Genomic DNA, 22,532 nt, shown 5'->3' on the forward strand with positions numbered 1-22,532 from the left:
CAGGGCAGCCCGGGGAAGGGAGAAAACCTCCAAATCTAGCCAGGGAATATGAGGAAGGGCTGGAGAGCCAGGACCCTGGATGCAAGCTCTAGGGAGTGAGGGACTCGCTCTATCGTTACCTGGTCCCCGTTTTCTCCAAACAGGCCTCTTGGAAGGCACAACCATGGTTACTAGTCATTTTGCAAAATTTCTTTTTCTGAATTTTTGGTTTGGAGAAATCGGAGTTTAAACTTGTACTATCAGCCAGTTCTTTTTTCTAGTCTTAACAGTCCAGCTTGCTACTGCTCCTCTGGTTAAAGAGAACAATCACACGGGTTTCCCCCCACAAACTCAAGTTTACAGGTTGTTTTTCTTGTTTCTCTAAATGGAGCCAATTATTCTCACATTTGTTGAAACCTTCAATCAAACTTTATAGCTTGTTAATTTTACAGAATGTCCTTAGAGCAAATAAGATGCAGACAGGAACATGAAGTCTTTCTGAGATTATTAAGAAACCTTAAAATAGCCTACAAATCCAACACCAAGGCTGGTAAAATACAGGCTGCTTGGCTGGCTTCTGAGGTCAATTAGCAATGGGTTAATTATCATCTTTAATGAGCCAAACCTCCAGGATTGGCCACAAGAAATTTAACTCAGACTAATGTGTTTTCACAAACTGGGAACCTCTAGTTATGCACTACTCACCCTCAGAGGAAACTGAAGGGTGGGAAGCTCAATTCTGTAGCAGCCAAGGGTGGGCCAGCCTAAGAAGGGGTCTGCCAATGGAAGTTCAGACACAAGAAATAAAAAATACCACACAGGGAATCCTCTGGAGCTGGGAGGACAGAGGAAATGGTTTATTCACATTCCTAGGGGGAGGGGCCTCCTGGCAGGAAGCAGACTCCAGAAGGCAGGAGCGAAACTGGCCACAAGGATGCACAGTCACTCTGAAGACACAGGCAGTAGCTTAGGATGGGGAGACAGACATTCACAGCCTACTTGAGTCAGAAGAAGTTGGTATGAAATTGAGAAAGAGGCTCATGGGTCAGAGAGGAGCGAAAGAAAGAACCTGTGCAGGGGCTGAATGATAAGGGGGACAGAGTGAGAAAAAGCACACATCCTTGGACCAGATGCATCTCCTGACAACCTCGGAGCATACTGTCCAAGGGATCAATTCAAACAGTATTTCACTCTTTCCCCACCCCTGCTATAGCTGGGCCTCTTTCTATGTAAAGCGTTAAGTACAGGCTACTTTCTCAGTCTTTTTTCGTTTTTTTTTTGAGACAGAGTCTCGCTCTGTTGCCCAGGCTGGAGTGCAGTGGCGCGATCTCGGCTCACTGCAAGCTCTGCCTCCCGCGCTCATGCCATTCTCCTACCTCAGCCTCCCGAGTAGCTGGGACTACAGGCACCCGCCACTACGCCCAGCTAATTTTGTGTGTGTGTTTTTTTTTTAGTAGAGACGAGGTTTCACTGTGTTAGCCAGGATGGTCTTGATCTCCTGACCTTGTGATCTGCCCGCCTTGGCCACCCAAAGTGCTGGGATTACAGACGTGAGCCACTGCGCCTGGCCCCTTTTTCTTTTTTTTTTTTTTTGAGACAGAGTCTTGCTCAGTCACCCAAGCTGGAGTTGCACTGGCATGATCTCAGCTCACTGCAACCTCCGCCTCCCGGGTTGAAGCGATTCTTCTGCCTCAGCCTCCTGAGTAGCTGGGATTACAGGTGCGCACTACCATGCCTGGCTAATTTATGTATTTTCAGTAGAGACGGGGTTTTGCCATGTTGGCCAGGCTGGTCTCGAACGCCTGACCTCAAGTGATCCACCACGCCCGGCCTTTCTCAGTCATTTCTAATCCCCGTGTCCAGGTCCAACCCTCCGTAGTCCTATGGTTGGCCTGTGCTAGCTGAAGGGTCATTGGGTCACAAGATGAAATGCTAACATCATTGGTCCACCCACAGCAACCACACCATTCCATGTGTCTGGTCCCAACAGCTGTGTTTTCTTCTTAGAGGAGGCAATGAGGGCCATTATCAATCAGCCGGCATTGCACAGATGCCTGCTGTCCCCACCTGTAACCACCATGTGTGTGCTGAAGTCTCTTAGAGAAGGGGAGGTGGGAACTGGCAAATGGTCAGATGGCAAGACCTGGTGCTGGTGGGGAGACTATCCCACGACAGGGTTACTGAAGATCCCAAAAGGTACACACACGTATATTTGGCTACTAGGAAGCAGACGATGTTCACACTGAAGGGAGAACCAGGGGAACAGGGGAGTTATGAAGCACACACAGGAAGTAATGAGGTAAATAAAGTATAAAAAACGGGGCCATTCTGGCAAGAGGCAAGACAAGGCAATACAAGAGGTTGGACAAGAGCCTGGGCTTCACAGTTACACAGACATGAGTTCAAGTACTAACTGCCACTTCCTGGCTGTTTATCCTTAGAAAAGTTACTTAACCTCTCTGAGCCTTTGTTTGCTCAAGTTGTTTGTGAGGTTTAAAAGATAATACAGGCTGGGTGCAGTGGCTCATGCCTGTAATCCCAGCACTTGGGGAGGCTGAGGCAGTGGATCACCTGCGGTCAGGAGTCCAAGATCAGCCCGGCCAACATGGTGAAACCCCATCTCTACTAAAAATACAAAAATTAGCTGGGTTAGTAGTGGGCTCCTGTAATTCCAGCTACTCAAGAGGCTGAGGCAGGAGAATCTATTGAACCCAGGAAGTGGAGGTTACAGTGAGCTCAGATCGTGCTATTGCAATCCAGCCTGGGTGACAGAGCAAGACTCTTGCAAAAAAAAAACAAAAAAAAAAACAAAAAAAAGACAAGCCTGGGCAACATAGTGAGACTGTGTCTGTCAAAAACAAACAAACAAAAAAGCTGGGCATGGTGGTGCAACACACCTATGGTCCGAGCTAACTAGGAGGCTGAGGTAGGAGGATTGCTTGAGCCGGGGAAGTCAGAGCTGCAGTGAGCCATGAGCACGCCACTGCACTCTAGCCAGGGTGACAGAGTGATATCGTGACTCAAAAAGAAAAAAAAAGACAGAGGGAATACATATCAAATACTTAGCGAGATGCCTGGGCCCAGTAGGTGCTCGATAATTGAGCAGCTGGCATTTTTTTTTCCTCTTATCTCCACTCTCTTCAGAGGTGGGAGGGGCACTGCCTAACACGGCTGAGCTGTTTGGAAGCCAGTCTGAGAGGCAAGGTGGGAAGCATGGGGCTGGCACATAGCCTAGGGCCAAGGGGAGAGGCCCTGGAATGCTTACCCGGCTGTTGAAGCTGCAAAAAAAATTTTTTTTTAATTTGCCCAGGCTGGAGTTTGCAGTGGCGTCATCATGGCTTGCAGCAGGCTCAGTCTCTTGAGCTCAAGCGGGAAGCTGGCTAATTTTTAAAAATTGTTTTGTAAAGATGAGGTCTTGCTATATTGTTGGTCTCAAACTCCTGGCCTCAAGTGATCCTCCCACCTTGGCCTCCCAAAGCACTGGGATTACAGGCACGAGCCACCACTCAGGGCCTGAAATATTTTATTCAGAACTAAGGTGCTAGATCCAGGCTACTGGGCTGGCCAAGCAGGGGAGGAAAGACCCTGCCTCTCTTCAGCAATCCCTCTCCCTATTCTTCAGAAAGACCCCGGACCTAACCATAGGTATGCATGCATTACTCCAGTAATCTAGAGAGGCTCCAAGGTCCCGGGCTTCGGAACAAGCGGGCCACTAATAAATGTATCAGAAACACAGTCACAACTGCCTTGTCCATGAGGTCCCTTCACAGTGGTGTATGGGCGGTGGCTCTGCCTTTGCTAATGGGATTGTTGAGGGTTTGAGGAGGCCCTGCAAACCCTGCAACAGTAACTTTCCTTCTTTTTTTCTGAGATGGAGTCTGGCTCTGTTGCCCCAGGCTGCAGTGCAGTGGCGAGATCTCAGCTCACTGCAACCTCCACCTCTTGGGTTCAAGAGATTCTTCCGAAGTAGCTGGGGCTACAGGCACGTGCCACCACACCCAGTTAAGTTTTGTATATTTAGTAGGGATGGGGTTTCACCACATTGGCCAGGCTGGTCTCGAATTCCTTACCTCAAGTGATCCACCTGTCTCGGCCTCCCAAAGTGCTGGGATTACAGGCGTGAGCCACTTTGCTTGGCCAACAGTATCTTATTTTATTCTAAGATGGGGTCTTGCTTTGTTGCCCGGGCTGCTCTTGGCTGCTCCGAACTCCTGGCCTCAAGGAATCCCACTGCCTTAGCCTCCCAAAGTGCTGGGATTATAGGTGTTAGCCACCGTGTCCAGCCTGGTATCTTTCTTAAATAAGACCCAGCTGGATCCTTGCCTCATGTCTCCCAATATGAAAGTAGCGATGAGAAGATCCCCAATATGGTATTTCCTACCCACCTGAATTTCCTGAGCTTAGATATTCCAAACAAAGCCAGATAGGAGTCTGGTCTTCTGTGGGCAGAGTAAGCTTGCTCTTCTTGAACTGTTCCTTCATGGACAGAAACTATTCTTTTCTAGAGCTCTCGGCTCCGGCTGTACCAGAAAGGTACATTCTCAGCGGCAAGAGCGTCACAGAGAGCAAGCTATAGGCAGCAGTAGCTCGGGCTTCAGTCCAATTCTGCTTCCCCTGCAGAGTGCTCTTAGAGCAGCCACCCACATTGGCAGGGGTTAAGGACGGATATTGGCACTGCCAACACAAGCCTTTCAGGTCTGGCTGGCTTCAGCTGATCTGAAACCTGGAACACAGGCGCTGGGGCCCTCACTTACTGAACCAGCAGGGGAGGCTGCAGGCTCAGCCCCTGGGGATGAAAGTCCTCTCGTCTGTCTCAGTCTGCAAATATCCACACAGTCTGTTTCTACACTGCCAGTTAGCTCTGGGCCAGAAGCACTGAACCTTGGGCTCTAGTCACTCTGAACCACACTGTTTGCCTTCTAGACAGCCACGTCCAGGAGGCCTCCCCTTAGGTTTGTGTTTAGGCTCCTTTACCAAATTTGCTCCTAATTGTATTTATTCTACGCGTGGCACAAGAGTGGACTCTCGGAGACATCTGTAGTCTTCAATACACTTAGGCAACATGCAGTTCAGCAACATGTAAGTGCCTACTGTGTGTGTGAGGCACTGTCCTCCAGACCCTGGGGACTCATCACAGAACAAAGGAAAATCCCTGTTTCACTTGGGGGGTTGGGTGGCGTGGGTCACATTCATACCAGATACATCAACAGACCCCCTGCATCAAGAGAGCACGCGCCCCTCCCCGGCTGCCATGAGCTGCGGTACTCAGGAAGGCAGAATTCTCAGCCCAAGGGAGAAGAAAAGCTCCTTGCAGAGACCCAGGACACTGCTCCTTCATTCCTTTCAGGCGGATGGGTCCCGAGGAAGTCGGGATGGAAAATGCTTTTGGGCTTAGCCTTGCTATAAAATGAAATCCCAATCTCTCTTAATGCTTCCCAAGCTCCTTGCAAACCCTCGCCCACCCACCCCTCCCCCCAAAGATCACTACTGGCACTTCTGGCTATTATCCCCTAATCCTGAACTTCAAGCCCCAGGCAACCCCCTTTGCTATACCCTGCAGGCTGTCTGCTTCCCCTGGCACCTCTGAAAGTTCACATATTACTCCCCAAACCTGCAGTGATTTTACATTTAAGCAATCAATTCATTCCCTCATCTTCTTTTAAGCTTGATAAGGTCTTTTTCTTTTTTCTCTTTTTTTTTTGGAACAGAGCCTTGCTCTATTAGCAATCAAGGCTCACTGCAGCCTCAAATAACTGGGCTCAAGCAATCCTCCCACCTCAGCCTCCAGAGTAGCTGGGACCACAGAGGCACACCACTTATGTCTGGCAAATAATTATTTATTGAGACCGAGTCTCACTGTATCGACCAGGCTGGAGTGCGGTGGCGCGATCTCGGCTCACTGCAACCTTCGTCTTGAACCTGGGTTCAAGTGATTCTCGTGCCTCAGCCTCCTGAGTAGCTGGGATTCACAGGTACACACCACCATGCCCGGCTAATTTTCTTATTTTTAATAGAGATGTGGTTTCACCATGTTGGCCAGGATGGCCTTGAACTCCTGACCTCAGGTGATCCACCTGCCTCGGCCTCCCAAAGTGCTGGGATTACAGGCGTGAGCCACTGCGCCTGGCTAATGGCTATTTTTTTTTTTTTTTTTTTTTGTAGAGACAAGGTCTTACTATGTCCCCTAGCTGATCTCAAATTCATAGCTTTAAGTGATCCTCCTGTATTGGCCTCCCAAAGTGCTGGAGTTGCAGGTGTGAGCCGCCCATCCCAGCCTATAAGTCCTTCAAGACACCAGTTAGCCTTTGTCCAGTCTGCCAGCCTACCTTCCACAAATCTTTCGTAACGCCCTACTATGTGACAGGGACTGCTAGACATCCTGGGCACACAAGACAACACAAGGCAGATGCAGTCCTTGACTTCACATGACCTTCAGTCCAGCAAAGGACTCCACAGGAACCTCACACTAACCTCTCCCAAGTACACAGGTATCCCTCCAGCAACTATGGACTAGGCCTACACTTCATTCGTCTTCTCTGACTCCATTAGCAGCCCTCAACATCTGCACTACTTGTACATTACAAAGTGAATTCTTTCGCCCTTTGGTTGGAAGAGACCTTAACAATCACTCAGAGCCACAAGAGAACCTCCTCTAAATACCCCTCAGTGATCCAAGTCTTTCTTGACTACTTCTGGTGGAGAGGACTCAAGGCCCTGGAGTAGTTTTTAAAATCAATCATTACTTAACATTGAAGAAATATATAATTTTTCTTTTCTTTTTTTTTAGACAGGGTCTCTCTCTGTCCACCCAGGCTGGTGTGCAGTGGCACAATCACGGCTCACTACAGCCTCGACTTCCTGGGCTTAGGTGATCCTCCCACCTCAGCCTCCCAGATAGCTGGGACCACAGGTGCGAGCCACCACACCTGCTAATTTCAGGGTTTCACCATGTTGGCATGGCTGGTCTTGAACTCTTGGCCTCAAGCAATCTGCTTGCCTCCGCCTCCCAAAGTGCTGGGATAGGCATGGAGTCACCACGTCCAGCCAGTAATTTTTATTATCTACACTAACAGACTTTTTTTCTGACCATTCTGTATGAGGTGTGTTACTGTGTTGAATCTGTAAGGGGGCACATTTCCTACCAGAAGGCCATTCTGTTTTTGGACTTTTCTAATTGCTAGAAATGTTTACACCTTTTAAACCCAGATCTGCCTCCCAATGCTTCTAATTTGGTTCTCTGGGGCCATGTAAAAAAACAAAAAACAAAAAACAAAAGAAAACAAACTCTAATTCTGCTTTTATTTTACTGGCCTCAAATTATGAGGTCTGCTGTGTTATACACCTTCTCTAGGCTAAACAGTCCCACTTCCTTCAACTGTGCCTCACTCCAACTGTCTCCTAAACATCCTGCTTATTCTTTCACTAAGACTTTCACTAAGACTAATGTGTCTCCCACAGTGAGTGCCCACGTGACCTGGTAGCAGAGCAGAGAGTAGACCATTCCCTCCCATTTCTATCGGGGATACTCAATTTTAATAACAGACTTAACAGCATTACTTTTGTTGTCCCCACCTTGCACTACTGATAAACTGTGAGCTTCTTTTTTCCTTTTCTTTGGGGGGGGGCACAGGGTCTTGCTCTGTCGCTCAGGCTGGAGTACAGTGACGAGATCATGGTTCACTGCAGCCTTGACTTCTCAGACTCAGGTGATCCTTCCGCCTCAACTTCCTCAGGAGCTGGGACTACAAGCACGTGCCACCACACCTGGCTGTGTATTCTGTAGAGACGGGGTTTCGCCATATTGCCCCAGTTGGTCTTGAACTCCAGTTCAAGTTTAAGGAATCCTCCTGCCTCAGCCTCCCAAAGTGTTCGGACTACAGGTGTGAGCCACTGTGCCCAGCCAATTGTGAGCTTCTAATCAACAAATCCCCAAATTGTTTTCACATATGTTGCTAAATCCTATCTCCCTTTATGGAGTACAAGCCCTCCACCAACTATTCCCTTTCACATCTTTTCCTTCACCAAGGTCTTCTCCCCATGCCTGAAAAAATCCGATTATTTACCATTGTGCTGCATGCTACATGCTACGTGTGGCTGACTTTTTGGACCAGGGTAGGGTTTTACATTTATTCTTATTTGATTTCATCTTGTCATTTACTTCTCCCATTGCAACCTATTAAGTTCTCTTTGGATCCTAAATTTTTCATCTCAGAATGCATTCCCTTCTCAGGTTTATGTTACATACTTTTTGTTGTTGTTGTTGTTGAGACAGTCTCGGTCTTGTTGCCCAGGCTGGAGTGCAGTGGCGTGATCTCGGCTCACTGAAACCTCCGCCTCCTGTGTTCAAGTGATCCTCCTGCCTCAGCCTCCCGAGTAGCTGGGATTACAGGCACCCGCCACCATGTCCAACTAATTTTTGTATTTTTAATAGAGACGGAGCTTCCCCATGTTGGTCAGGCTGATCTCAAACTCCTGACCTCAGGTGATCCACCCGCCTCGGCCTCCCAAAGGGCTGGAATTACAGGTGTGAGCCACCGTGCCTGGCCATGTTACATGAATTTTATCAGTTGGTTTTATTTACAATTCTTAATATCTTTCTCCCATTAATCTGTCGTGTTTTTTTTCTCCTAAGTAAGATTCTTGAGGGGAGGCACTAGTGTGTGTGTTTGTGTGTGTGCTTAAAATAAAATCTACCCGCAGTATTTAACATGCACTATGGATACCTGAACAATGTGGATGAGTGATCATGGGGGTCAGATGGCAGCCTCAGGACAATCCCAGAGGACATCACGGAGGTGGTGCGGCCATACTGCCTATACTGTGTCAATCATGCTCCCCGAAGCTGTGCAACACAGACACCTGGACACACTCGGAGATGCTACCTTCTGTTTGGGGGGTGCTCCTCATGGGGGTTTGGACTCAATAAGGAATAGGGACTCCTCTTTGACAGGCTGCCTCCAGTTTCTCATGTGAAACCAGATACCACAAGAAGCCACGCTCTGGGCAGGTCTTAACTCCATGGAGGCTGCTGTACCAGGTCAAGGTAAAATGTACCTCCTAAGAAGTGACATTTAATGATCTTCAAAGCACTGATGTCATGCTTTGAAAAAAAAAAATTACATCCACATCTGAAGAACCCCCACAGCATATTAAAAAATGTAGTATGCAGACATTCTCTGAGATTTGGGCTGAGGTAGAAAGCCATTTTAAGTTGCATTTTCAGGTTCTATGTTTCTGGAGTCCTGAATCACAAACATGACCCATGCCTCATAGTTGGAGACAAGACAAGCTTTGTTAACGAAAACAAACTAGCCTATCCATAGCTCGGGATAACGTGTAAGTCAGCAAATGGCTGCCATACAGAACCAGCTCAATCAGTATTAGTTCTCCCTTCTTCACATCTGAACATGAAAAGGCAATTTTTCAAAACCAACTGTATCACAATCACACGCTGACCTTATTAAAAATGCAGATTCCCGAACTCCACTTTTTTTCTGGAGACTGGGTCTCACTCTGTCGCCCAGGCTGGAGTGCAGTGGTGAGATCTCCGCTCACTGCAACCTCTGCCTTCCGGGCTCAAGTGATCCTTCCATCTCAGCCTCCTGAGCAGCTGGGACTACAGGTGCCTGCCACCATGCCCAGGTAATTTTTATCTTTTTTTTATCTTTTTTTTTTTTTTGAGACAGTGTCTTGCTCTGTTGCCCAGGCTGGCGTGCAGTGGCACAATCTTGGCTCACTGCAATCTCCACCTCCCAGATCCAAGCAATTCTTCTGCCTCAGCCTCCTGGGCAACAGGGATTACAGGCAAGTGCCACCATACCCAGCTAGTTTTTGTATTTTTTGTAGAGATGAGGTTTTGCCATGTTGGCCAGGCTAGTCTCAAACTCCTGGCCTCAAATGACTCGCCCGCCTCGGCCTTCCAAAGTGTTCAAGTACAGGCGTGAGCCACCGTCCCTGGCCTAATCTTTGTATTTTTTTTACAGATGGGGTTTCACCACATTGGCCAGGCTGGGCTTGAACTCCTGGCCTCAAGTGATCTGCCCTCCTTCACCTCCCAAAGTGCTGGGATTATAGGCATAAGCCACTGGTGCCCGACTTTGTTTGTTTTCTTTTTACCTAACACTACTCCTTGGCTATGGATTCCACTTTGAATTCAATGAATTAGTATTTCTTGAGATAGGACCTTAGAATGTGTACTTTTAAACATTTTATTCTATGAGACAGGGTTTTGCTCTCTCACCTAGGCTGGAGTGCTGTGGTGTAAACACGGCTCACTGCAGCCTCAACCTATCGAGTAGCTGGGAATACAGGCGCACACCATCACATCCAGCTAATTTTTTAAAAATGTTTTGTAGAGATGGGGTCTTGCGATATTGAACAGGCTGGTCTTGAACTCCCAGGCTCAAGAGATCCCCCTGCTTCAGCTTCCCAAAGTGCTAGGATTACAGGTGTGAGCCACAGCACCCGGCCAGAATGTATTGCACAGGCTGGTCTTGAACTCCTAGGCTCAAAAGATCCCCCTGCTTCAGCCTCCCAAAGTGCTGGGATTACAGGTGTGGGCCACAGCACCTGGACAGAATGTGTGTAAGTGTTCCAGGTACTTATGAACACTGAGTTTTAGAATTACTGCTTTAAAAGATGGAAGGTTAGGTCAAAGTGGTCACAATTTTAGTAGACTCTTCAAAATGCAACTCTATTTTTCAAAGGTGCAAACACTACTACTATCTATATATTTTATGAGACAGGGTCTTGCTCTGTCACCCAGGCTCGAGTACAGTGGTGTGATCAAAGCTCACTGCAACCTTGAACTCCTGGACTCAAGTAATCCTCCTGCCTCAGCCTCCCAAGTGGCTGGGACGACAGTCATGCATCACTATGCCCAGCTAATTTTTGAATTTTTATTTTTGTAGAGATGGGGCCTCACTATGTTGCCAGGACTGGTCTTGAACTCCTGGTCTCAAGCAGTCCTTCTGCTTTGGCCTCCCAAAGTATTGGGGTTACAGCCGTGAGCCACTGCACCCAACCTACTTTATATTTTTCATGACACTTTTAGGATCTAGAAATCCTCTGCACTCTTTGATGCAGTTACTACATCCAGATGATGTAGATGAGGAAACTAAAATTCAAATAAATTCAATGACATTCTCAGGAGAACTAAGATCCAAAGCCAGATAAAATGACTTCCTCATTCAAGGCTCTTACCAGCTCACCAGCGCTACCTTCCTGGAAGAGTGCCATCGGCCTTCCGGGACGTAATAAAACCTGCTGCATGCCTCACTCACCCTTCGCAGCCACAGCGAACACCGAGCGAATGGTTACTACAAGCCAGGCACTGTGCCAAATGCTTTACACGAACCAACTCGTGATCCCCACAACCTCATGAAGTAGATACTGTCACTGCTTCGATTATAAAGGTGAGGAAATTAAGGCACAGAGAAGTAACTTGCTCAGGAAATGCAGCTAGTAAGTGCAGGGGCCGGACTGTTCTAACTGCCACAGCTCTCCATGATCCAGAACATTCACAGGTGTTTCAGAGACCCTCACCATCTCCCCAAGGAGAAAGCTCTTCTCTAGCCTGGAAATTCACAGAAGAAGAGAAAAAGGCAGCCTCTCAGAGCTGATTTCTTGAAGACTGAACTCTTGTGGGCATGGTGCACTCCTCCTGGGTGGGTGACATGCCACAGTCTAGGACAAGCAGGGCCTAGTGGAACGATAGTGTCGTGGCCTCCTAACTTGTGTGCTCCTGGGCAAATTACTGAGCCTTGTCTGATAATTACTACTCTTACTGTCTGATAACTTGTGTGCTCCTGGGCAAATTACTGAGCCCTGTCTGCAAGATGCTAATAATTCTGAAGATCTATATTCCTAGTCCTTTACAAAATTTTATTATAAATTGACAATTTATATTTGTGTATATTTACAAGGGTACAAAGTGATATATTTTATGAATACAATGTATAATAATTAAACCCAGCTAATTAACATACCCATCACCTCAAATACTTATCATTTTATTGTGGTGAGAAAATTTGAAATTTACTCTTAAAGGAATTTTTTTTTTTTCTTTTAGACAGGGTCTTGCTCTGTCACCCAGGCTGGAGTGCAGTGGTGTGATCAAGGCTCACTGCAGTCTTGACTTCCCAGGCTCAAGTGATCTTCCCGCCTCAGCCTCCCAAGTAGCTGGGACTACAGGCGTGGACCACCACATCCTGCTAATTTCATTTTTTTTTTTTAGAGATGGGGTCTCACTATGTTGCCCAGGCTGGTTTGAGCTCCTGGTGTCAAGTGATCATCCTGCCTCAGCCTCGCAAAGTGTTGGGATTACAGTTGTGAGTGACCGCGTCTGACCTCTTAAAGCAATTTTAAATGTACAGTGCTGCATTTTTATGCTCACCATGCTGTTCAACAGATCTCAGAAAAACACACACCCATCTTTCTCCCATGGAACTGACGCTTTGAACCCTTTGACCATCATCTCCCCATTTCCCAGCCTCTGTAGCCACCATCCTACTCTCTGCTTTTATGAGCTGGACTCTTTCAGATTCCACATGTAAGTGAGAACATATGGTATGTGTCTTTCCGTGCCTGGCTTATTTCACTCAGCATAATGCTCTTCAATTCCACCCATGTTGCTGAAAACAACAGAATTTCTTTTTAAAGACCAAATAGTACTCCATTGTGTGTATGTCCCACCTTTTCTTTATCCATTCATCTGTTGATGGACACTCAGACTAATTCCATAACTTGGTTATCGTGACTAATGCTGCAGTGAACCTGGGAGTCCAGACATCTCTTCAACCAACTGATTTCAAATCTTTTGGGTGAATGCCCAGAATTGGGATTACTCTCTTTCCATTCTTACAGGTTTCTGTGATTCTGGGCAGTCATCTTGGAAAGGAGGAAAGGATCGTTCTGCCACTGAGCTTGATGGAGGAGCTCAGCTCTGTCATAGGGGACAGTGCCAAGAGCTGGGATTGGCCTTTTTGGAAGGGTTAAAGATTCAGAATGTGAACTAACAGTGAGAGGCTAGAGATTACTCTGATGGAAAAGGGTGGTATAGGTTACTCTCATATGATAAGCCACTCAGGAAGACTTGGAGGGTTTTATGGAATCATTAGCACAGAGCTCCCCTCTGGCCACAGAGCAGAGGAAGAAACAGCGGACCAGTTTATAAAGCTCCAGAGCGGAAAATTTCTGTTGCTGTCCAAACTAAGTTTTTGGCTTTCTGTGAAGCTTGGAAAGACTTATACTGATGTTTTAATCACCTGTTTAGTGTTCTGAGGACTCTTGTCAGCGGCCTCACTGAGCTTGCTCCAGCAGGCAGTGGGGAACAGCTGGCTCTCGCCCCACGCTCTTCTTGTGAGCTGTTTCTTTCCCATGACCATCTCCAACACCCTGTAGCTCCCACTGGGCCACTTGGAGGGTATTAGCCAAACCTGTGAGCCCTATAGGAGACTGAGCACACTCTTATGGGCTAACTCATCACCGGATCTAAAGTCAGGAAAGACCCCTTAATAAGAGCCTTGGTGCAAAGAGGTAAGAAGTCGTCTCAAGATTAGTCTGCCAGCAACACCTCTGTGACGGCACAGAGAAAGCAGGCTTGACTTCCAGGAGAATCACCATCAACACATTCTTTTTTTTTTTTTTTCAGTTGGAATCTTGTTCTGTAGCCCAGGCAGGAGTGCAATGGCACGATCTCAGCTCACTGCAACCTCTGCTTCCCAGGTTCAAGTCATTCTCCTGCCTCAGCCTGCCGAGTAGCTGGGACTACAGGCGCCCACCACCTCGCCTGGCTAATTTTTTGTATTTTTAGTAGAGACGGGGTTTCACCATGTTAGCCAGGATGGTCTTGATCTCCTGACCTCATGATCCGCCCACCTCGGCCTCCCAAAGTGCTGGGATTACAGGCGTGAGCCACCGTGCCCGGCCACACCTGGCTAATTTTTGTATTTTTAGTACAGACAGGGTTTCACCATGTTGGCCAGGCAGGTCACGAATTCCTGATTTCAAGGGTTCCGTCTGCCTCAGCTTCCCAAATTGCTGGGATTACAAGCTTGAGCCACTGTGCCCGGCCACCATCCAGACATTCTAAAGCACTTGGGTATTTATCGTGAAAAGAAGTCCTCACAAGTGACAATGCATACTGAACAAATTCAGGGCAGGGAAAGTTCTAGAAAGAAAAACCCATGAGCATGCCAGAAGCTCTTTAAAGAGGTTAAGGGGGTTGAAAAAAAAAAAGGTTCAGGGTAGTGGCAGGTAGAGCAAGTTAGCATCTTACTTCCTCTGCAATTTTCATTGATCACACTTTCTTGGTGGCCTAAATATCCCATTTTACTGGGAAAGCTGTGGTGTAGATGAAGTGGTGACAGATGGTTACTAGGAATTATGTTATTTCATTTGATTATCATGGTAATCCTGTGAGACAGGAAGAGGAAACTAAAGCTCAGAAAAAGCAAGTGATGAAGTGATGAAGCTGGGCTTTGAACCCAGATTTGTCTTACTCCAAAGTTTGTGCTCAGTTCATTATATTATAATATGGCCTCTTATGAAGGTAATGGCACTTTCACAAAGAGTATAGGGCACTTTTGAGAAAGGTCTCTACTTCAAGTCATCTTTTTTTTTTTGAAGACAAGGTCGCACTCTGTTGCCCAGGCTGAGTGCAATGGCATGATCATGGCTCACTGCAGCCTCAACCTCCCAGGTTCAAGTGATCCTCCCACTTCAGCCTCCTGAACATCTGGGACTACAGGTATGCACCACCACACCCAGCTAATTTTTTTTTTTTTTTTTTTTTTTTGTAGAGATGGGGTCTCACCATGTTACCCAGGCTGCTCTCAAACTCCTGGACTCAAGCAATCCTCCCGCCTCGACCTCCCAAAGTGCTGGGATTACAGGTGTGAGCCACTGCACTCAGCCTACTTCAAGTCTTTCTCACTTAAAAAATATTACTCTCAGCCGGGCGTGATGGCTCACACCTGTAATCCCAGCACTTTGGGAGGCCAAGGTGGGTGGATCACCTGAGGTCAGGAGTTTGAGACCAGCCTGGCCAACATGGTGAAACCCAATCTCTACTAAAAATACAAAAATTAGCCGGGTGTGGTGGCAGGTGCCTGTAATCCCAGCTACCTGGGAGGCTGAGGCAGGAGAATTGCTTGAACTTGGGAGGCGGAGAGTGCAGTGAGCCAAGACCGCGCCACTGCACTCCAGCCTGAGCAACAAGAGCAAAACTCTGTCTCAAAAAAAAAAATAAATAAATAAATAAATAAATAAATAAATAAATAACACTTGCCCAGGCTCAGCAGTAGCCTAAAGGCCCTCAGGACAGAAGAAACAGTTCTGACGAATTTGCCTTTAGAGGAACACAAATTGAATGGGTGCTTGGCTAAGCTACAGGCAAGAAAAGAAATACTGAAATTTAAAATTTCTCAGGATACCTGCCCTAAAAAGAGTTCTATCACTTAGATTCATTTCATTTCACTGGACATAATATGGGCAAAACCTCAGCTGAATACTTGATGAGCTGAATGAATACAGGAAACTAGTAACTGCCAGATGTTAAGACCTATATGTGGGTAACCTCTGAAGGTTGTCTGCACCACAGCCTTGAACTTTTCTACTGAATGTAAAGAGTAAAGTCCATCATGAAGACAGGAAAATGGAAATCAAAGCTCCCTCCTGATACTTGGCACCCAAAGGCTCCACAAATCTGTCAATCCAAGTAACTTTCACTTTGCAAGCAACAGGGTGTGTTATTTATCTGGCAACGCTTGATCTTGGAGAAGGTATGAAGGAGGAGAAGAGAGAATAATAGTTTACTTCTCAGTGGAAAAACCAGGCTTAAGGAGGAGATACTGATTTCTGATTGAGTTCTCAGGGAGACCTTCTCTGCCATAGAATTTTCCCTTTCCACCCCATCACTTTTCTTCTTGTCTCTTTTCTTACTAAGGGAAGTTTCTTCAAACTGCTGTCTCTGGCTCAAAGTTAATTTCCCTTTGGTCAAAGCACTCTGCACATGCCATTGTTCCATGCCCTGTTATGCCAGAGTTCAAGCAGATAAGCCACCAACGTGCCTTTTAATAAAGGAAGGGAGGGGGTCTCTCAAGGGAACTCTGCTTACTGAGGGAAAAGAGAGTCCTATAGCAGCAAAGGCACATACTACCCTTCCTCGGTGACCTCAGAGGAGTCTATTTACAAAGGCTATAGTTAGAGAGGAAAGGGCAAGAAGGAAGGGAAAGAGAGGGAGACCATGACCAGAGAGGTCTTATGTCCCACAGGAATAACTCCGAGGACAAGGAAAAGGCTGTCGTGTCACAAGGGCAAAATTAACCAGACCCAGCCGATTATGAGAGAGGGAAGGAGGATGCTGGGAACATGAAAGGGGCAAAGCTTACAGGCCACTACATACATGGGGGAATGCAGGAGGAAAATGTTTCAAAGCTGATGACAAGGCAGACAGGAAACCTCCGTGTCCCTGCTGACAGGAAAGAAAGAGTGAAAGAAATTCTGGGATCTTCCCTCTAGGCAGGAATTTTTTTTTTTTTTTTTTTTTTTGAGACAGAGTCTCGGTTTGTCGCCCAGGCTGGAATTTGTGCGATCTCGGCTCACTGCAACCTCCGCCTCCCGGGTTCTAGCAATTCTCCTGCCTCAGTCTCCCAAGTAGCTGGGATTACAGGCATGTGCCACCACGCCTGGCTGATTTTTGTATTTTTAGTAGAGACGTTTAGTATTTTAGTACTTTAGTACTTAGTAGTTTAGTATTTTAGCCTGACATGTTGGTCAGGCGAGTCTTGAACTCCTGACCTCAGGTGATCTGCCCACCTTGGCCTCCCAAAGTGCTGGGATTATAGGTGTGAGCCACTGTGCCCGGACTCTATGCAGGATTCCTAATAGGCATGTGAAGTTCCCTGTCTTCCCATGGGTGTGCTGACAGCTGGGAATCCTGCCCTTTGGGTCAGGCAGGGCAGGGATCTAGACCTCTCGGGAGTTCATGAAGAGGTTCAGTAAGGACTGAAACCACGATCCCAAACACAAATGGGGACTGTCGTTTCCTGTTGGGTTTCCATGCTGTAAAAAAGTGGGGGAGAAATGCCAGCTACGAAGTACTATGTCTTCTATGGAAAATGGAGTATGCAGTATATCTGGCTCCTGGTTCTGACTTGTAAATCCAAGTGAGAACTAGTTGTTAGCTGCTAGAGGATTATAGTGTTAAAGAGACATTCTACCACCCAACCTGCCAGCCTTTCTGCTCACTGTCTCTGGGCCTCTAGGTAGCTGATGACACAGTTGTCTTGAGCCTCCATAGGAAGGGCAGTCTTGGGCTGGGGCAGCTCCTCTGGGCACTAGTTCACTGTTCTGCATTCTTAAACAGCTCTGATGGAACAAGCCATCTGTGAGGGTTATTTAACTTGGAGCTGGAAGAGGGTGAGGATGTGGAAAAAATAAACTGAACAGCCAATGGATGGGGCCAGAGAGAGAGAGAAGGCAGGTGGCATGTTCATGGGACTGCGTGCCAGGGCCAAGCGGGGTGGGACTGCAGAAAGGAATGGTGCCGAAAGGAGGCCAGCATGGGAGGGGCTGGAACACCCAGGACAGCAGAATTTTATTTCCAAAATGGTATTTTGTTGTTCTCCTTCGAGGGCACCCAAGTCCTCACTTTAGAGTTCTATTTCTGGGAGAATCTTGGAATAGTGTAACTAAGCACACCTGCCTCGCCTTCTGAAAAGCTACCTGAACCTTGCCCAATTTCTGAGCCTTAGCCTACAAGATAAATCTAACAGGTTTTTTTTTTGTTTTTTTTTGTTTGTTTGTTTTTTTACATCCAATGCCTCAAAATAATAGCAACAGCTAAGTGGGAAGAAAATAGAAATGAAGGATTACAGAGAATTTGCATGAATTACAGAAAACAGCTACAGAAACTATAGGATGATCCAGAAGGAGACATGGGAATCTGATGTGTGACTGAGTTGTAACTGGACCTCTTTGGAGTCTTCTTAGCCACTCTCCAATCCCCAGCGTCCACTATGAAAACACATATTGAAACTTTCATTTTTAAAAATCTTGCCAGGTGCAGTGGCTCACGCCTGTAATCCCAGGCCTTTGAAAGGCCGAGGCGGGCGGGTAACTTGAGGTCAGGTATTCGAGACCAGCCTGGCCAACATAGTGAAACCCTGTCTCTACTAAAAATACAAAAATTAACCAGGCCCACGCCTGCAAACCTGCAGGTGCACACCTGCAGTCCCAGCTACTCAGGAGGCTGAGGCAGAAGAATTGCTTGAATCTGGGAGGCAGAGGTTGTAGAGAGCCGAGATTGTGTCACTGCACTCCAGCCTGGGCCACAAAGTGAGACTCTGTCTCAAATAATAATAATAATAAAACAATTCTGAGCCAGGTGTGGCGGCTCATCCCTGTAATTCCAGAACTTTGGGAGGCCAAGGTGGGTGGATCACCTGAGGGTTAGGAGTTTGAGAACAGCCTGGCCAATACAGCGAAGACCCGTCTCTGCTAAAAATATAAAAAAATTAGTCGCGCATGGTGGCGGGCGCCTGTAATCGCAGCTACTCGGGAGGCCGAGGTGGTAGAATCACTTGAATCCAGGAGTTGGAGGTTGCAGTGAGTTGAGGATTACACCACTGCACTCCAGCCTGGGCGACAGAGCAAAAAAACCTAGGCATTTTCACTTATTTTATCTCATTTAATCCTTACTAAAATCTTATGAAATAACTAATGTCATCCCCATTTTTCAGAGAGTAAACTCAACCCCAGAGACAATAAATTAATTATCTGGTGTTTTCTCATGACTAGCACAGAGCATAATAAAGGCTATGACATCTATCTAGAACAGGAAGATGTATTTTTCTGCAGGTTGTCCTGGCAAAATAGCATTAGAGTTGACAGTATCTCATCTGATCCATTCCTGATTACCAAGTCTATGTAGTATATTCTCACAGGATTTGAAAAAGAGACCAAAAAGCTGCTGTTAGAATATATGTCTCTCTCTCTCTCTCTTTTTTTTTTTTTTTTTTGAGATGGAGACTCGCTTTGTCACCCAGGCTGGAGTGCGGTGGCGCAATCTTGGCTCACTCCAACCTCCACCTCCTGGGTTCAAGCGATTCTCGTGCCTCAGCTTCATGAGTAGCTGTGATTATAGGCGTGTGCTACCACACCTGGCTAATTTTTGTATTTTTAGTAGAGACAGGGTTTCGCCATGTTGGCCAGCCTGGTCTTGAATTGCTGGCCTCAAGTGAACTGCCTGCCTCAGCCTCTCAAAGTGCTGGGATTACAGGTGTGAGCCACCGTGCACGGCCTTTCTCATTCTTTATTAAATATTTTCAAGGCAGTAGATTAAGAATAGGATTAGAGACAGGAATCCAATAACTACGTGCTGCTTACTCTACTTTTGAAGAACACATATAGACACGCAAACCATTATAAACTACTTTGAAGTATAGTTTCAGTGCTTCATACTGACAAAACAGAGACAAAATTTCTGGACCAGCCTATACTAGAGAAACCTATATACACCCTAAACTTTAAAAAAATTGATAACACAAGGGCAGACGCAGTGGCTCACACCTGTAGTCGCAACACTTTGGGAGGCCAAGGTGGGTGGATCACCTGAGGTCAGGAGTTCAAGACCAACATGGCAAAACTCTGTCTCTACTAAAAATACAAAAATTAGCCGGGCGTGGTGGTGCACGTCTGCAGTCCCAACTACTTGGGAGGCTGAGGCATGAGAATTGCTTGAACCCGGAGGCAGAGGTTGCAGTGAGCAGAGATTGCACTATTGCATTCCAGTATGGGCGACAGAGTGAGATTCCATCTCAAAAAAAAAAAGACAACACAGAACTAAAAGCTGTCACTTAATTCTGTTACTTAAGCTAAAGTCACTCTTGCTGCTGACAAAGTACCAAAGGAGTTCAATGAGATACGGTGGCATCTCAGAATCAAGTACCAGGCCAAACTGAAGCCAAAGCTGCTTAGTAACGTGGAGTTCAGAAACACGGCACATGGTGAAAACAAGCAATACAAAGGCCGAATTTTAAAAGCAAAACCTTCCCACCTTTGATTTTTAGGCCCTGTTGCGAGTTTCTGGTATGTTCTTCAGAGACAGTTCTGCATTTACTGACATATGTGATTAACTATGAGCTCTCTCTATGCCTTTTATAGATACATTTATGTAAGTGGTGATATACTATGACACACGCACACGCACACACACAGTATATTAAAGATAATCAACATCATTTGTGAAGCACATTTCATGCCAAATACTAAGGATCATCAACAATAAAGCACTCTGTGTTGGGGGGACTGATGGAAAGATCTGGCGGAAGCAGCAAAGGAAAGCAGACGGAAGAAAGACCCTGATGAGGTGCTCAAGTCCATCAGTCATCATCAAGTCCAACCGGCCTGGGAGAGGTCAGCAACAACAGTCTCCCCAGCCAAGCAGGGTCTCAAATGACAAAAAGTTGGGCAAAATAATGTGCAAAGTATATACATGTGCTCCAGTCTGCACGCTGCCCAGAAAGAGCTCCCACCCCAGAGGAATCAATATCAGGAGGGTGGGTCATCAACAAATTTGAAGGCCAGAAACAAAGAGTGCTATATATGTATTTACTGTGAAAATTAAGCGGCTCCAATTCCATTTCGATGTGTAGGCTATAGGTGTTACGACAAGAGCTGCCTGGTACATCTGAAGGCCGCTACGCCCACCTTCAGTGCCAGTTTCCTTATCAGAGGAGCTCGTAGAGCCTCACAGAACACAAAGTAAGATATCTGAGGTGTTTCAGGCTGATCTCACAGTCTGTTCTAAATGTATTCTACCGAAATTCAATAAATATTTATTAAGCACATGCTATGGTGTGGCAGGCCCTATTCAAACCACCAGGAATACAGCAGTGAATAAAACAATGCTCCTGTTCCCATGGAACTTAACATTTTTCTGAGACTGAGAATCAAATAAGCAGACAGTAGTGGGAAGTACTGTGAAAAAAAGTTGGGTAAGGGAGACAGAGAGCGGCAGGGTGGGGAAGAGTACTGCTATTTTATATAAGATGGTGAATAGAAGACCCTAAGAAAGGTAACATTTGATCAGACTTGAAGGTGTAAGCCACAAAAAAGAGAGCTCCTTTCTTATCTCGCTCAAAGAGGTCCTCTGAGATCACAGGATCTCGCTGTTGCCCAGGCTGCAGTACAGTGGTGTGATCATGGCTCACTGCAGCCTCGACTTCCTGGGCTCAAGCGATCCTTCTACCTCAGCCTCCCAAGTAGCTGGGACCACAGGCGCCTGCCACCACGCCTGGCTAATTTTTTATAGAAACGGGGTCTCCCTATATTGCCCAGACTGGTCTTGAACTCCTAGGTTCAAGGGATCCTCCTGCCTTGGCCTCTTAAAGTGCTGGGATTACAGGCATGAGCCACCGTGCCTGGCCCGAAAGGTCCTTAGAGCGGGTTTCTTGGGTGGTGGCTGGAGCATCAAGGAGTTCCTTCTCTGATCGAAGGGCTTGTTAGCTACACAGTGTGAAGGAAGGAGAACAGGCTTTTCTAGCTCAGCCTGGTGAGAGGAGAGGCCTTTGAGAGTTTATGCAGCTTGCACACCCGCTCCATGCAGTTTCTGGAAAGTTTCCATCACAGATGAGAGTTTTACATTGAATTTTAAGTTTGACCACAAATATTTAAACTTCCCTGGACCACAAATGCAGTATCTTCCCTGTGGTTTATCTGGCAGCAAGTACATATTTACAAATCTCTGTATGTCTGCCTGTTATTTAAATTTCTTACAGAAGTGCAAGGTCTTTAGTTGTGATTTATCCCCTCCCCCTCCGTATTGGTAGGTATAGTCTTGATTAGGCCTAACTCTTGGGAAAAGGAGGTGTCTTTACAATTGAAGCTTAGAAATCTTCCTGATTAAATTTCCTATTACCGCTTCCCTCTTAAAAAAAAAAAAGTTGGCCGGGCGCGGTGGCTCACGCCTGTAATCCCAGCACTTTGGGAGGCCGAGGTGGGTGGATCATGAGGTCAGGAGATCGAGACCATCATGGCTAACATGGTGAAACCCCGTCTCTACTAAAAATACAAAAAAAAAAATTAGCCAGGCGTCGTGGCGGGCATCTGTAGTCCCAGCTACTCGGGAGGCTGAGGCAGGAGAATGGCATGAACCCGGGAGGCGGAGGTTGCAGTGAGCCGAGATCGTGCCACTGCACTCCAGCCTGGGTGACTGAGCAAGACTCTGTCTCAATAAATAAATAAATAAATAAATAAATAAAAGGCAACGGTCTGTTCCAAGTTCTTGCATTTGAATTGAAATGTAAAAATTGAATTTTTTTGGTGCTTTTTTTTTCCACTAGAGAATTGAGAACAAAACTTAAAGCTAAATAAATCTGCATACTTTAGCTGTATTAAAAAGCAAAACAGCAAACAAAAAAAGCCAGGTATAATGAGCTCCAAATTTTTTTTTTTTTTTTTGAGACAGACTCTCACTCCGCCACCCAGGCTAGAGTGCAGTGGCGCAATCACGGCTCACTGCAACCTCTGCCTCCCAGGCTCAAGCAATC

The 22,532-nt window shown here is 46.5% G+C and overlaps 1 protein-coding gene across 5 annotated transcripts in view; it reads right to left on the minus strand.

Annotated features, from left to right (window-relative positions):
• Nucleotides 1-22,532, minus strand: part of SMG6 (SMG6 nonsense mediated mRNA decay factor) — a 243,451-nt gene that overhangs the window by 30,601 nt on the left and 190,318 nt on the right. The window lies entirely within an intron of this gene.

Source organism: Gorilla gorilla, chromosome 19, assembly GCF_029281585.2.
Source record: "Gorilla gorilla gorilla isolate KB3781 chromosome 19, NHGRI_mGorGor1-v2.1_pri, whole genome shotgun sequence".
Classification (NCBI taxonomy): Eukaryota; Metazoa; Chordata; class Mammalia; order Primates; family Hominidae; genus Gorilla; species Gorilla gorilla.